The sequence below is a fragment of the Lygodium microphyllum genome, chromosome 24 (genome assembly GCF_053477565.2).
Source record: "Lygodium microphyllum isolate KBCC chromosome 24, Lygodium_microphyllum_v1.1.10, whole genome shotgun sequence".
Lineage (NCBI taxonomy): Eukaryota > Viridiplantae > Streptophyta > Polypodiopsida > Schizaeales > Lygodiaceae > Lygodium > Lygodium microphyllum.
The window spans coordinates 133,332,038-133,348,624 of NC_141158.1; positions in this window are offsets into that span (position 1 = coordinate 133,332,038).

Consider the following 16,587-nt stretch of genomic DNA (forward strand, 5'->3'; position numbering starts at 1 on the left):
CTTGTGATTGCGAGAGGTGCCAAGGCTGGTAGTCTCTGCCCCTTAATTGTATCAACTTCTTCCCTTGATCATGTTTTGTCTGTGGGTTCTATCCCACATGTATCTCTTTGGCATGCCCGTTTGGGCCATATGTCTTTGAAGGGAATGAAAATGCTTTCTGGTTTGCAGTACTTACCGCCCCATGATTATGCATGTTTTGATTCATGTGAGCATTGTCTTTATGGCTGGCAGACTAGGTCTACACATAAGAAGTCTGGTAGGCCACGCATGAGTGAGCCCTTGGCATTGGTACATTCGGATGTCTGTGGGCCCATGCCTTGTCAGTCTATGGGTGGTGCAAAGTATTTTGTTACGTTCATAGATGATTTTTCACAGAAATTTTGGGCTTATCCCATTAAGCTAAAATCTGATGTCTTGGCTATGTTTTAGAGATGGCTTACATTGGTTGAGAACCAGTCTGGGTATAGGCTAAAATGCCTAAGGACAAATAATGGGGGTGAGTATGTCTCATGTGCTTTTGAGCAGTTATGTGATCAGTTGACCACCCCCTACACCCCCCCAGAATGGTTTGGCTGAGCGGATGAATAGAACCATCCAGGAGCCTGTACGCAATATGGATGGATTGAATCCGCCAATAAACACTCGGTTGGAATCAATGCATCCCTCAAACTTGCAAGATGCATTGATAAGAGCAGGACCTATTGCCCAAGAAGTCCAGCCAAAGTCCAGACCTTGGGCTTACAGAGACTAAAATCCAGGGATGTCGAAAGCTCAAATTAAAAGGGCACAAGGACATGGTCAAGGTCAATGGAAGAAGCTAAGAGCAAATACAATCAATGACTTTGTCCCCACTCAAATAAGTGAACATAGCCTACATTGTTTTCACTGCAATGAACCCAGGCATTTCAAAAGGGAATGTCCCAAACTTGGCGGGGACCACCGTCAGGGCTCCCCATGGCCGTGGTCGTGCAGCATTTGGAAGGGCAAAAACTTCCAATATTACCATTAAGGAAATAAATGAAAAAGAAGATCTGTGCATGGAAGCAAAGATCGAGAGGGCAACCGTTCATGCCGCCCTCTATAAGAAGGGGCCAAAGCGCCAATTCTCGGTGATTCAAACACCATCAGACTACCAGGGTAAGGATTTAAAAACCCTGATTGACTGTGGGAGCACTGATTATTTCATCTCACCAATGTGTGCAAGAAGGTTAGGGATAGCCACTATAGCTGCACCCACTTTGCTTGTTGAACTAGCAAATGGACGAGAAGTCACTTGCATTAGACAAATTGCTAAGGTGGAATTCCAACTCAAACAACTCAAACAACTACTGGACCAAGGGTACATACGCCCTAGCAATTCTCCTTGGGGAGCTCCAATAGAAGGATGGTACACTTCGTCTCTGCATTGATTATAGAGGCCTGAACCAAGTAACCATAAAAGTAAATACCCCATTCCAAGGATAGATGAGTTATTCGATCGACTGCAAGGAGGAAAAATCTTCTCCAAAATTGATTTAAGGTCAGGGTATTACCAGATTCGCATCAAAGATGAGGATATTCCAAAGACATCATTCAATACCAGATATGGCCAAATGCATGACATTTTTAGACCATACCTCGATGATTTCGTACTCGTCTTCTTTGATGACACCTTGGTTTATTCCAAGAAGGAGGCAAATCATGAGTCCCAAGTTCACGTCGTCCTTGAGACCATGAGGACTCACAAGCTCTATGCTAAGAAGAAAAAGTGTGCCTTCTTAAAAAGATAGATTGAATATCTCGGATTTATTGTGTCTAATGAAGGGATCTCTGTAGACCCTACCAAGGTTAAGGATGTCCAAGAGTGGTCTCCACCAACTACTATTAAAGAAGTGTGTAGCTTTCTTGGATTAACAGGTTGGTACAGGATCTTCATTAAGGACTATGCTTTAATTGCAGCACCCCTCACTAATTTGCTGAAAAGAAAAGTTGCCATAATGTGGACACCCTCTGAACAAGAAAGTTTTGATCAACTCAAGCATAGCCTAGTGACAACACCAATTCGAAGCTCCCTAACTTAAGCAAGGAATTCGAAGTTGTCACAAATGCTAGCACACTTGCACTAGGATGTGTACTAATGCAAGAAGGTCATCCCGTAGCTTATTCCTCGTGAAAGCCAAAATCTCATGAGAGGAATTATGCCACCCATGACTTGGAACTGCTAGCAATGATTCACGCCCTCAAACTTTGGTGACATTACTTGCTTGGAAACAAGTTTTCTCTGATCACAGACCATAAGAGCCTTAAATGGATCTTCACCCAGATCGACCTCAACATGAGGCAACGTCGTTGGATTGAAGTTCTACAGGAGTATGATTTTGAGATCAGGTATCGACCCGGTAAAGAGAATGTGGTCGTGGACTCTCTAAGTCGCAAGGCATTCCTCAACTCTCTTATCATGGAGGAACCCTCAATGGCCGAATCTTTGGCAACTATGGTGTCAATGCCTAGCTACCCTATTCTTGAACTAGCCAAGGAGGAAGCTAGCCATGATCTGGAATATCTAGTGATGATAGAGGAAATTTTGGGGAAGGACCAAAACCCGAAACTTAAGCTCAAATATCAAGAATTCTCCGTCAATGAGGGACTTGTCTATTTTAGGACAAGATTATGCATATCCTCCAACAGGAAACTCAAACAGAGAATACTTTGGGAAGCACGTGACTCCCCCTTTTATGGCCATCCTGGGTATGTCAAAACCCTCAATACGATCAGAAAAAGCTACCATTGGGGAAGGCTTAAGGGAGACGTGCTTAAATACATCACAGAATGTTTTTCTTGCCAGCGCATCAAGGTGGAGCATGTCAAGATGCCTGGGAAGCTGCAACCTCTCGACATCCCCCAAATGAAGTGGGAATTCCATCAGCATGGATTTTGTTGTTGGGTTACCCTCAGTGCAAGGGGGCTACAACTCAATTATGATTATAGTAGATATGCTCACCAAGGTTGCACACCTCATTCCAGTCAAGACAAATTATAAAGCTTCAGATATTGCCAGACTGTTCAACAATGAGATATTCAGGCTCCATGGGTTGCCTAGAAGGATTGTTAGTGACTGCGACTCCCTCTTCACGTCTCACTTCTGGAGAGGGATATTTGGGGCCATTGGGACTCAACTTTGTTTTAGCATAGCCTATCACCCTCAAACTGACGGCCAAACAGAGAGGGTCAATCAAATCATTGAAGACATCCTTAGAGCTTATTGCTATCGCGAACCCAATAAATGGATTCAATATCTACCATTAGTAGAGTTCGCCTATAATGCTTTCTACTAGCAAAGCATCCAAATGACACCTTTTCAAGTATTATATGGGCATGATTGCCACACCCCATTAAACTTCTCAGATCCTACCTTAAGAGTAGAAGCTTCTAAGGAAATGCTTGAGGAAATGGATGAGCATGTTAAAACCATCAGACAAGACATTAGAGCCGCCAAGGATATGCAGAAAGCCTATGCAAATCTAAATAGACAAGAGCGACTCTTCAATGAGGGAGACATGGTTTTTATTCATGTACGGCCCAAGAGGAGTTCCATGTCATTGGGGGAATTTAAAAATTTGAGTCCAAAGTATTGCAGACCCTATAGGATCCTCAAATGCCTTAGGCCTAATGCCTACAAAATCCAACTCCCTGAGATCGTAAAGGTTCACAATATATTTCATGTTAGCCTACTAAAGAAATATTTACCAAATCCTAGCCATATACTTGATGATCAACAAGTTGTAATGCCAAGCCAAGGAGTTCTTGAGCTCTGGCCATCTAGAATCCTGGACATTTGAGAAAAGAGATTGAGGAGTAGAACCCTCAAGGAGTACCTCATTCAGTGGAAGGACTTTCCAGAAGAAGATGCCACATGGATTGATGAGAGTACTCTCAACCAACAATACCCCCAATTCCTTTCGAGATGAGGACATCTCGATCCCCTTAAGGGGGGGAAAATGTAACGGTCCCGCTATAGGACTCCCCTCTCCCCCTAAATGAATTTTTTTTTTGGAAAAAAAGAATTAACCCCCTGGTTACGCCGCCAACTAGCGAACGACGTGAGGGGAGGGGGCTGCTGCTGCGTGGCGAAGGAGGTGGCAGGAGGGAGGGACCGATGTGTGCCTAGAAGGGCAGGGGGCTACCATGTGCCACGAGAAGAGGAGGGAGAGCCTCCATGGCAAACTCCTCTCCCCCCCCCCCCCCCCCCCCCCCCCCAAATTACCTATGAAAAAAACCACCAAGGGATGGGAAGGTTAGGTGGGGGGGCATGACTTAATACTGCTCAAATAGGGAAGAAGAGAGGAATAAGAAGCAGAGGGAGAGCGTGAGTAGAGAAGAAGAGGGGAATAAGAAGGAGAGGGAGAGAGTGGGCAGAGAAGAAGAGAGGAATAAGAAGAAGAGGGAGAGAGTGAGTAGAGAAGAAGAGGGGAATAAGAAGGAGAGGGAGAGAGTGAATAGAGAAGAAGAGGGGAATAAGAAGGAGAGGGAGAGAGGGAGTAGAGAAGAAGAGAAGAATAAGAAGAAAGGGGAAGAGAGAGGAGAAGAAGAAGAGAAAAGAAAGGAGGGTAAGAGAAGAGAGATAGAGAGATAGAGAGAGAGAAGGGAATTGTTTTTTATTCCCTCATTGAAGAAATCGAAGCTCGCTATTTCTCTTTCCTTTCCCCCCCCTTTGGAGGAAAAGCCTCGCAGACTAGTTCCTTCCGCGAGGAGCCATCTCTTCTGCAATCTAGGTACATAGCCGCAAAGCAAAAGCCAAATCATACGATGCCTCCCAAATGAAGTAAGGTCCAACCAAACATGAATCCCACCTCAACCAATGGAGCCATGGGGCAAGGAACCGCATCACTTGGTAATCAGGTGCGCTCTATTCACCCTACCCTGATGGGGAGTCTTAAGGACATAGGCCGGCTTCATTGGGAATGGAAAACTATTCAGCAAAAGTCTTTCATAACTAACCACCATTTAGTTTACATCATTTTGTCATATTGGAAATTGTGTATTCATGCACGCAAAAGAAGAAGCCGAGACCTTATTGATTATGCTCGTAATACTTCAGATTATGCACTAATGTTGGCATGCTTAAAACTGGGTTGTTGAAACACTTATGCATATTCGTCAATTAAGTAGAAATCGTAATTTTTTTTGCATCACAAACTTGTGAAATTGGAAAGATAGAAGTGAGGGTTTTGAATCAAGTACATGAAATTCCCGAATTGCTACGATAACATTTAAGTATATCTAGACCATTGCAAGAATAAAACATGTATCCGACTCATATAAACTTTCAGGGGGAGTGTTCGTTTTTGCCTTAGGACTGATAGCTTCATGTCCTCCACCCCAGGAAAATATATATATTTATATATATACACATATACAAGTCTCTATTTGTGTTTGGCATAAGTGCATCAAAATGAATTTCCAAAAGCAAAGGCCTGATTTGCAGCATTGTATTGTCTAGGAAAGCTATGCCTCTAAATTGTGTGGCATCATGATTAATCTAATTGCGCTGCTAGGGGTTCATCTTGAAGATAACTATCAACCGCACTTATGAAATATAAAAATTTGTTCAAGTGCCATTCAATATAAATGAACCCTATACACGCAAGGATAGGGTTCAACTCAACTTATTTAGGGTTCGGAAAAAACTAAGCCAATCTAGGGTTACTTCATAGGGACGGAACGAAGAGTTTCCCTACCCTTCGGAGGATATTGGAAATTACCGCTAAGCATGAAGGACAACGCTTGGGTCAAGAGAGGGACCCCACCTTAGCAGATGTCTCGAGCTCTCACCTACACCTTTGTTTGTGCTTGTAAATTTAGGAACACCATTTCTAAATTTAAAGATTGTGTAACCCCAAACTCTTTAATAAGTATAGTGAATCAGGTGGAACTTTTGGAGGCGTGCCAAACAACCCCCAGTTGGCCGCCAACCCTAGCCAAGGGGGTTCTAAATAGCCGTGACAGGGACATGGACCGAGCCCGCCACGAGAGGTCTCTCCGCGGATTGGTTTGAACGTAGGAGGATGCTTGGATACCAGGGGGGCTCTAGCTGTAAATTCCCTACCTCCGAGCCCTACACAAATGATCAGTGTGACTTGAAATAGATTTTCGAGGGGCCCTTGTTAGTAGTGCAGGGCGGAAACTTGGTGGAATTAAAGTGCATCCTTACGGATTGCGAATGTTGTCCCTTTTGAACAAGACTTGTAATTCTTATAATTTATTAATATTAAGTACTTCTAGGGAAACTAATCTAATTTGTTTTCATGTCAATGCCATAAGATTACGTGAACAAACCCTGTCCCCTAAAAAGGTTTAATTAAGGAAGCAATTTTTACATGTCACACTTAAGAGTGATAGGACTAATTAGACAACTAAAGTACGCCAAGTGAGGAAAGCGAGAAGGCAGAACCCCCGATGGGTCTGTCCTGCGGGGCAGGGTGGTCCCAGAGAACTGGGAGGCTTCTCACAAGGTTTTGTTGACGATCGATGCTTAGAAATCATTAGGTTAGAACCCCGATTCGTGCCGTTTTAGGGGACCAAAATGGGACTATGCCCTATGGGCAGAGAGGTGGAGCATCATATCCCTCTCGTTTCCCATTCTCTTTGAACCAAGTGTGGCATGGATCTGCTTCGGCTGGGTATCTCTGCATAAAGTAGGATGTCCAAAACCCGATGCTAGAATGCTGTCAAGAGACCTTGACCACTAGGGACTCAAGTTTCAGGTCGATCCTAGTGGGTTCGACTGCAAACATTTCATTGCGAGGCAGACTCGAGAAACCCTAGGCAACAAACCCCATGACATTCCATGGGAGTGCCGGGTGGCGTCGCTTAGACTCGTCTCTCGATGGACCGCTAAAAACGTGCTTGGACAGCCAATAGGTGAGCACATTACACACACACACTCTCTCTCTCTCTCTCTCTCTCTCTCTCTCTCCTTCCTCCATAGCTCTTGCTTCCACTCCATGCTTTCACTACAAGGCTCACTCCTTTCGCATGTGTCTATGATCCCTCTTCTTAGCGAGTCGCCTAAAAGTTCCACTAGAAGAAGGCATGATGTTCAGCTCCCTTCAAAATGGCATTGACTCCAAGAGTTTAGTTGCTTCTCCACTCCTATTATTTCTATAGATCACATGGAGTGGTCATTCTTGTGGCTCCATGCATCCTTCCATCTAACATTTAAACCCTCTCTAGAGGTCAAGGGTGTTGCACATCAACAACACAATTAGTATTCTCATGTTGATTAAATCTATGGTGGTAATAAGGACTAGTTTCACATCCTTAGGGTGAGATCAAGAACTTGGCTACCTACTAATTCTTTTGGGAATTGTGATGCTTTGGCTCATTCCAGCCTTAGGTGGGTCAAAGGTGAATTTTTCTATTTCAAGTTCTTATCTTGGGCAAGATGGTGGTATGGTGCTTAACATCCCTATGCCACTAATGGAAATATAAGATTTGGTGCCTACTTTGGTCTTTTGAGGTTTTTCCATCCATTTTTTGAATTTGACAACTATCTCTAGCTATTGCTCAACATTAGGATATTCCTTTGCTTTAGAGGATTTCATCTTCTTGGTATGAGAAGTAGTGGTGGCACTCTCATCATTGGTAGATATGATTTTGTTCGATTGGTTTTGTCATCATAATCCCTTCACTTTGCAATAGGAGCTTTTCTACTACACTTTTCTTTCTCTTCTTGGAATTTTTCTTTCTAATCATAGATCCATTAGCAATGGATAGCCCTAGAATACAGACACAAAATTTATTGCTTTGAGCCCTCATAATGGCATTGATAGATATGGATCCTCATTATTAATTATTTCTACACTAAACCATATAAGGGACACAAACGAGACAATGATCTTACTATTGTTGGCCTTTGTCCTAGGACAATTAGGGTATATATGGGTTATCCCACATTTAGGGCATCACTGATCCAGTTGATTATCCTTTGGAGGCATAGTTTTTTAGGACATATTGAGAACATGTCTTGACTGTCTAGAGTTCTAGCATTTGATGGGATCCTTATATTGGGTTAGCACTCTACCTCTTTCTCACCCTAACACCATGACCAAAATAGATGGGTAGCCCATGAGAACTATGTTACTCTCCTCACCATAAGTCATGTAAGGATTTGAATATTCATCTTCCTCAGTTGACTCCTCAACGTAGTGTACAGGAGCATCGCTTTGAGGGTGAGTGACTATCAGGACTAGGGTCGAGGTATTCTAGATGGGTTAATTTTTTCTCTTTGAGCTACTAGCTTTTGCTCATTGGGGGTTGGCAAGGCTAATTACTACAGGCCAACATAATTATATGCCCTATTCTACTATTGGTATGGGGGTTGGTATTGAATGGATAAACATAGGGTAAGTACCTAGGAGCCTTGCAATAAGTGGTGTCACGTCCAGTACATCCATAGTTTGTATATATACATGGAGGTCTAGAACACATGAAAGGTAGGTGGTTGCATCCACAATGCATATATTGAATATTTGGCTGATAAGGTGAGAGTTTCTTTAGGGCATTCGTTAGCCTCACCAATTAAAACTAATGTTTCTTAAAAGCTATGAGAAGGTTTTGTGCTACACTCATCTCAATGTTGCCTTTTGATGATGTAGCATTGTTTCATGTTTTTTCCTTCTTATCTTGATTCCTTTCTATATATAGATCATCTATGTGCATGGGCTCATCCAAAACAATGTTCAATCAGACCTATCAAATGTTAAGCTACTAGCCACCTCATAGATGTATTCATATCATATTCCCTTAACAAATGTATTGAAATATGCCTCTCTAATAGACTCATGTGAATTCTCCTCTAGTTAGTGGAAAATGGAGGGATGCATTTGGACCCTTTTTAAAAAAGTAGTTAGATCTTGACATCATGGATTATGTAAGCAAGCCACTTGCGTCAGTCTATATAAGAGGCTTATTTTGATTGTAACAAAGAACACTTGGATCTATTAGTATGAATACATTTCTACTTTGCATCAAGCTTGTCTATCTTGCTCTCTCTTTTCTCTCCCCACACATAATCATGAGTACTCTATAGTATCATCCTCCATAGATGTGTCTTCTAGCTCGTGATCATGTGAAAACACTAAAAGTCCAACATGGTATCAGAGTAGGCAACATATTTGGAACTAGATTTTGCATGCTCAATTTATCATTAGTTTACCATTGAGCACTGATCACTCTTCAAATTATTCTCAAAATCTCATGCTTAGTAGCAAGATTTGATGATTAGGATATGATTAGGTACTATTCTCTTTCTGGATCTTCTTCATCTACTTTTTCATTATCTTTGGCACTTCCATATCTCTCCTATTCTCACCGAATCTCCTATTATCTTCCTCACCTATCTCTTTTCTGTTTTTGCATTCTCTACATTCTTGCATTCCAATGTCCTTCATTGAGAGAGAGAGAGAGAGAGAGAGAGAGAGAGAGAGAGAGAGAGAGAGAGGGGAGATTTCTTCATTAAGGGTTTATAAACCTTTAAAATCCAATATTGGCATCAAGTCATTGGCATATCAAACAATCATTAGTAGCAAAAGTCAATGCCTACATCACTGCAATCAAATTAGGGAGCAAGCAAATTAGTCCAATTCAAGATGCCAACTCAACAAGATTCACTAGAGTTCAGTTACACAAATGAACACAATAATTCAACCCCTACATCCATGATCCATAGTAGAGACAATCTTAGTGTTATCAACAAAGACAATATCATCCATGCAATCATTATCGGCATTTGTCACTATGTCATCTCAAATGAAATCATCAACGGCCTACCCAACATAGTCAATGAGTTCCATAGCAACCCAAAAGATAGCAATCAGTCAATTGGCTCACTCATTGCAATGAGCACTTAGATTGAATCTAAGTACTATAAGCTTTTTAGCTTATAATCTTTTTAAGAGCAATCACAACAATCTTCAATGGTGCCATATTTGGCTATGAGATCAACAACTACAGTAGAATAAGAATTTGAAGGCCTTAATAGCCATTGTGAAGGTTAATAACCTTAATGCTTCAAAGCCTTTCTTAATACTAAGGCCGAAAGCTCTAATTCATATGCTTTTTAGGACTAAACATTCATATTTATATTTGAACTAAAATTTTGGCAAGGATTTTTTGGAGCTACTATTGATCTATGGAGGAGAATATTTTTGGACTCAAGAAGTATACCCCAAGAATTAACTAAGGAGCCAATGAGCAAGAGTTAGTATAATGTGCACGCTAGAAGCAAGGGAGGGCTATCAAACATGCCTATTTTAGACCACTCCATCAAGAGAAACTATGAAAAAGAAGTTTGTGCATCATCAGGGGGTTATTAATCAATGTGTCCAACCAAGAAGTTCTTCATTGACAAATTATTTGGAGAATTTGAATATAATTATTTTATAGATGCTAGGTTTTTGTTTTGGTATCTCCTCTTGTAATCATGGACTTAATGATTAAATTCCAAAATTATTTTTTCTTTAATCTTGGAAATTTTTTTTAAGTTTCAAAAATAGTTTTTCCAATATTCTTGGACTTGTTGTTTTAAGTTCCAAAAGCCTTTCTTAGTAATCCTAGTCTTCATGGGTACTAGAAGGAATTTGGTATTTGTAATCCTAGACTTCCTAATTTGAAGTACCAGATGTTATCTTATCTTGTCAAAGTGAGTACCACCTAGTTCAATTGTTTCAATTATTCATTATCCATCTCTTGCCTATTATTTGAGCCAGGGAGGGTGTTGAAATATGCCTCTCTAATAGGCTCATGTGAATCCTCCTCTAGTGGGTGGAAAAAGGGAAGATGTATTTTGACCCTTTTGAGAAAAGTAGTTGGACCTTAACATCACCGATGATGTCAATAAGCCATTTTCCTCAACCTATATAAGAGGCTCATTTTCATTGCAATAAACAAAACTTGGATCTATCAGTATGAATACATTTCTATTTTTCATCTAGCTTATCTATCTTGCTCTCTCTTTTCTCTCTACTCACACTTTCTCTCTCACGCACAATCATGAGAGCACTCTATAGTACCATCCTCCATAGACATGTCTTCAAGCTTGTGATCATATGAAAGTACTAAAACTCCAACAAAATTCATTTGAGACAACCTTGGGGTTCATCCTCTTAGTAAGAGGGATTTGTTTATATAAGCTTCGAACATATTCATGTATGCTTTCTTCCTCCTATTGATATAGGTTCATAAGCAATGCATTCCTTTGAGACAACCTTGGGGTTCATCCTCTTAGCAAGAGGGATTTGTTCATATAATATTCGAACATATTCATGTATGTTTTCTTCCTCCTATTGATATAGGTTCATAAGCCATATGATGGGATTATTCCCATATCTGGCTTTAGTAAACCACATGATGAATAGGTCCTTGAGGTTAGTGAAGCACACCATTGTGTTTGCATCACGTCCTATGAACCATATTCTACCCTTGTTGCTCAAGTAGAGACCGAAGGCCCAGGCATTTTTTTCATCGGTGTGAGGTTGTGTACCTCATACACTTATTCAAATTGCTCTATAAGGCTATATGGGTCATCATGAGCTCTATACTTATCTATCTACTTTGTGATCATTGGAATTTTTTCATGGTCCCTAGATCCTGCCACGACTATGACTCCTATCGACAATAATGAGTTGGCCATGTGCGTTTTAATGTAAAGAGCCATAACATGCCTGATTAGGAGCTCTCAATGACACGATTTTAGTGGTTCATCAAGAAATTTTCCTAAGTGATGCTACATGGTACTCCTTGGAAGAACTCAAGGTTTATTACCTAGGTTTGCTGAAGTCCATTTTGCAATGAAATGTTTCGACTGTAATCCACAAGGATTAACCTGAATCTTGCATTCCTAGAATACACTAGGGTCACTTATTGGTTCATCTAGTGTCAGTTTTTGAGCATTTGCTTGCACTAGATCCCTTGAACTAAACCTGACTCGTGTCACTCTTAGTTTGAAGAGAGAGAAATGAGGGGAAGTACAACGTGTTAACTCCTCTTCCCATAAGACATAGTCTCACTTCGATCCCCTAAAACGGCACAAAGTTAGGGTCTCATTTAACTTTCTAATTAGTCTAGTGAATGATTTCTATCTTAGTGTTGGTTTTTTAGGAAGAAAAAACTATTAGCGAACCAAGTCCACCCTGCCATCTCGCCCTTCCACTTCCCTCTTTAGATTAGCTTTAGTTGTCTAATTATCTACTGCTCAAGTTTCAATACATAAGGCAACTTTCCTAATCAACCTTGTAGTCCTTCACATAAACTAATCCACAACACAAAGACTGTATCAAACAATCCTCTAAAAACAATCACAAAATAGGAATATTTATCTGCACCTTCTCCAATCCACTCTTATCTAGCATCAAGGCCTTCTAGAAAATCCATCCTATGCTCATAAGGGTTGGGCTAATCCTCGATAAACCCGAGAGATTTATGGCCAAAGCCACCCTAGCATGCTTATTGCCTCCTAGTCTGAAATCCTTCCTATAAGAAGACCTCTCACACTAGGACTAGTCTAAGCCTCTAATGTGGTCAAACTAGCCATTGATGAAGGGCTTCTACTATTACTAACCTTGGGGGAGGTTTAGTGTGTAACCAAAAATCCACCCATGAGGATACAAGAACATTTGTACACATGCATAATCAAGGCAATCAACTTATCATTAATAGCTTTAAAAACATTATTTTTTCATAATATCAACCAAAAAATCACTTTGACTATTTCATAAGAGTCAACCTATTTATCTTTGGTTAGAAAAACCATCTCTTTCCCAAATTAATAAACCATATTTTATAAAGACCAATTTAACAACCCAAACAATATTCTTGAACTTCACAAAGAAGATACAATCTATAACAACTTATTCTTCCTTAGAGTGCAATCATATGAAATTATACATGCCACGCTCCTTAGGTCACAACTTAAAATATTACATGACTAACCTTTCCCTCACCTTACAAGCATTTTTCTAAATTATTCAATGATTTATCATTCATAATCTATGCATAACTTTCATCATTCTAACCACATGAATAACTTTGATTTCCAATGAGTGGTTGTCTCCTCATGTCCATATAATAACAAACTAGTCTAGGTATTTAAGCATTAAAGCCATGATCTATGAGGTAAAAAGAACCAACTATGGTCTCAACTCTTTCATTTCGACTAGTTAACCAATAAACCATGGAGTAGGGGGGAGAGACTAGGAAACACCCATAATCCTTTAAGCGAGACATTTCTTAGGTTGAAGCCTTAGCCCCTCCAAGCTTTGCCTCTTGTGCAAGAATCCTTGGGTTATGCACACTAATAGGCTCTTCATCAACAATGGATGGAGTGGGAGAACAGGATGTTGTATGGGAGAAGGATCTTCATCAATGGATAGAGTAGGAGGATGGGATGTTGTACAAGAGAAGGATCTTCTATCTCTATCAATTCACCTTCATGTCTTCTCTTTGGCTCTTAATCTCTCCCTCTCCTAATTCATTCCTATTCCTTCTTTTGTTTGTGCGTGTGCGTGTGCGTGTGCGTGTGCGTGCGTGCGTGCGTGCGTGCGTGCGTGTGTGTGTGTGTGTGTGTGTGTGTGTGTGTGCGTGTGTGTACTGTACTTTATGCTTGATTTAAAAAAACAATAACAATACTTAAGTCATTAAATCCTATTAAATTTGAGCCAATCGAATGAATGGTTGCATGGCACAGAGAATTGTGATTGCGTGAGCAAGGGGAAAGGGGGGAGGTGCTGATATCTACGATGGGAGATTGGCAACGAGACACATAGTGGTGGTGAGAAATGGTAGCGGGTAGTTTTGACTATGACCATATAAGCTTTTAAAAACTTAACCTTTTTATAAAAGTAAGGTTTTTCTCATTTTAATCTCCCCCTCCTTCTCAAGACCCCATTCTTGCAAGGTGAGGGGAACATTTTGCAAGGGTATATAAATTGTCTAACAACCTTTGCTACACTAAGTCAGTCATCGAATCAATAGAGGATCTAGAAACATTTGCATTGTCCAATAATCTTCTTATGTCATCCATCTCTAGTTACATGCTCTATTTCTCATGTTGGGTAGCCTCAGATCTAATAGCTGATCTCATGTGTCAATTTGATTTTGTATCAATTGGTTCTTGTTTAATAGAAATCTATGTGTGTTGCCCTCACAATTTGTTGTTCAATCCTAGTATGGTGGGTTCCTTTTATCATTGATTGTCTCTTTCAACTCGTTTATCTCAATCTCATGGAGGCCACATTTAGTTTCACTTAAAATTTTCAATTAGGCTTTCGTTTTCTTCTTCAAGTAGTGTGACTTGTGTAATGCAAGTTATTGAATAAGTGCTTGTACTCGATTTGGTTGTCTGCTTTCTTTTTCCAAACAAATGTGATTTCAAGGACAAGTAGTCTCAATGCCTTAGTTCACTTCCCAACTTAGTGATGCTTTTACAACTTTTAAAGTGATGCAATCTCCTACCCCAACAATCCTTTACCTAATGCACAATTCAGGGGTTGATCCCCCTAGGTGGTTAGGATAGCTTCCCTTTGAACTCTCTTTTTTATGGAGAATCTTAGTTATGGATTAATCAATGAGTCGACCGATTGAAAGGTTGGAAAGTTGTCATGATACAAGATTGGTCAATGATGCATGTCTAAGTGATAGACAATGGAGGCCGTGTCACAATTTCTAGGTCGAGTTATCAAGGTATGGCTTAGCATTAATGAGTTCATGCTACAAGGGCTTGAAAGCTTCTATTCAAATGGCTAGACAAGTCTCATGTGGATGGATTGTTTAGTTAAGTTTTAGTCCTTCATGGCTTGATGATCGACTCATGTCAAGTTGACAATGGATAAAACCATGAATCTCCAATGCAAGTTGACATTAGAGGTTCTTCCTTATTAGTGAGTTGAACCCAAGCTAGTTGGTTGACAAGTGTCTGACAAAGAAATAGTTTTTGAATCATCATGTTTGGGTCTCAAATTAACAAGCTTGTATTTCATCTCATTAATTTGTTGAGATAATCTCTTTTTGACAATTTAACTAGTAGATTGACTAGTTGAATGGTTGTTTGATTGATAAGTAGAAAAGTTGGAAGATTTTTGTGTCAATAGGTTGCAAAGATCCTCCTTATGGGTAGCCCCATGAATCCTAGTTCCATTGACAAGTTTCACTTAAGAGTTGTGGATTGATTAGCTTTGTGTTGACGGATGGACCAATTTGAGCATCATAAAGCTGCCATATTGTTTTCTGATAGATTGATGGATTTTCCCATAAGGCTAATAGCTTTTGCTCTCCCTAATGACTTGAGGAGTTTTATGCTGATAAGTTACATTGACAAGTTTTGTCTTGATAAGTTTCCTTTTATCGATTGATTTCTCACATTGACAAGTTTCTCATAGTTGATGAGTCAAGTTTCTCATCATCAAAGAGTTTCTCCATGTTGACAAGTTTGTCGCATTGATACGTTTCTTACATTGATAAGTTTGTGTTGACAAGCTTCGTGTTGACAAGTTTCCTTCCGTCAACTAGTTTCTCACATCAACAAGTTTCTATGCAATGACAAGTCTCTACTCCTCCTATCAACAAGGCACATTGACAATTTTAGTTTGATAGTTTTAGGTCAATAAGGTCACATCGATAGTTTCATATTGACAAGCTCACATTGACACTTTTACTTTGACAAGAGCATGTTGACAAGTTCAGTTAACTGAAATATTCTTTTCATGTTTCTCTGGGAAAGATCATCCAAAAAGGACAATTTTCTACAACCACTTCTTGGTAATAACAACTTCTGGTTGTAACCTCCCTATTCAATGCTTTACTCTCTTCCCCACTCACGAATGCAATTTAATGTGTGCTGCCCCAAGCATCTCAAGCATCAAAATTACTTCAAATGAGGATGTAAAATCAACATGATAGACGGGTCGTACCTTAGATTTTTCAAATCCCTGTTCTTGTCGGGTTGGCTAGAAACTAGCCAAGTCTCCCTCCTCAGGCAATGGCTTGAACCTCTTGGCAATGGCTAGGGGGTGGTTGCAATGGTTCTCTCTACTCGTGATAGAGGTTATGTGGTGGTCCCATGGGTCTTGGTTGCAACACCTTCTCTTCAATGCAGCAATGGTGGAGGACGTGAGAATAGGAGAGTTGGGAAAAAGGAAACATGTGGGTATGGGTGTAGGTGGAGAGTATGGTGTACCCAATGGAGTGGAGAGAAGGAGGTGTGGAAAAGGGGATGGTAAAGGGAAAGTGGTGGACGAGAAGAGGTAGAAGGAGTGATTATTGGCAAAGTTGTTGTGGACGATGATCATAGGATAGCCAATCTCGTTTGGAGTGCCAAGGTGGTACGAAGGAGAGGAAGGAGGGTGGAGATGGGAATGGAGGAAAATGATGCTGGAGATGATAATGAAGATGGAGTCGCATGCTCTCTTCTAGCAAATATCCGTCCTCTTTCACCCGCCTTCTTCCGTCTCTGCTGCTTCCCAAAGTAGCAAATCTCTCTTTGTCACACTTTCTTTATGCGAGCATTCACATGAGGAGCATACCAATCTTGCCCTCTTCCCTCCTAATCTTTGG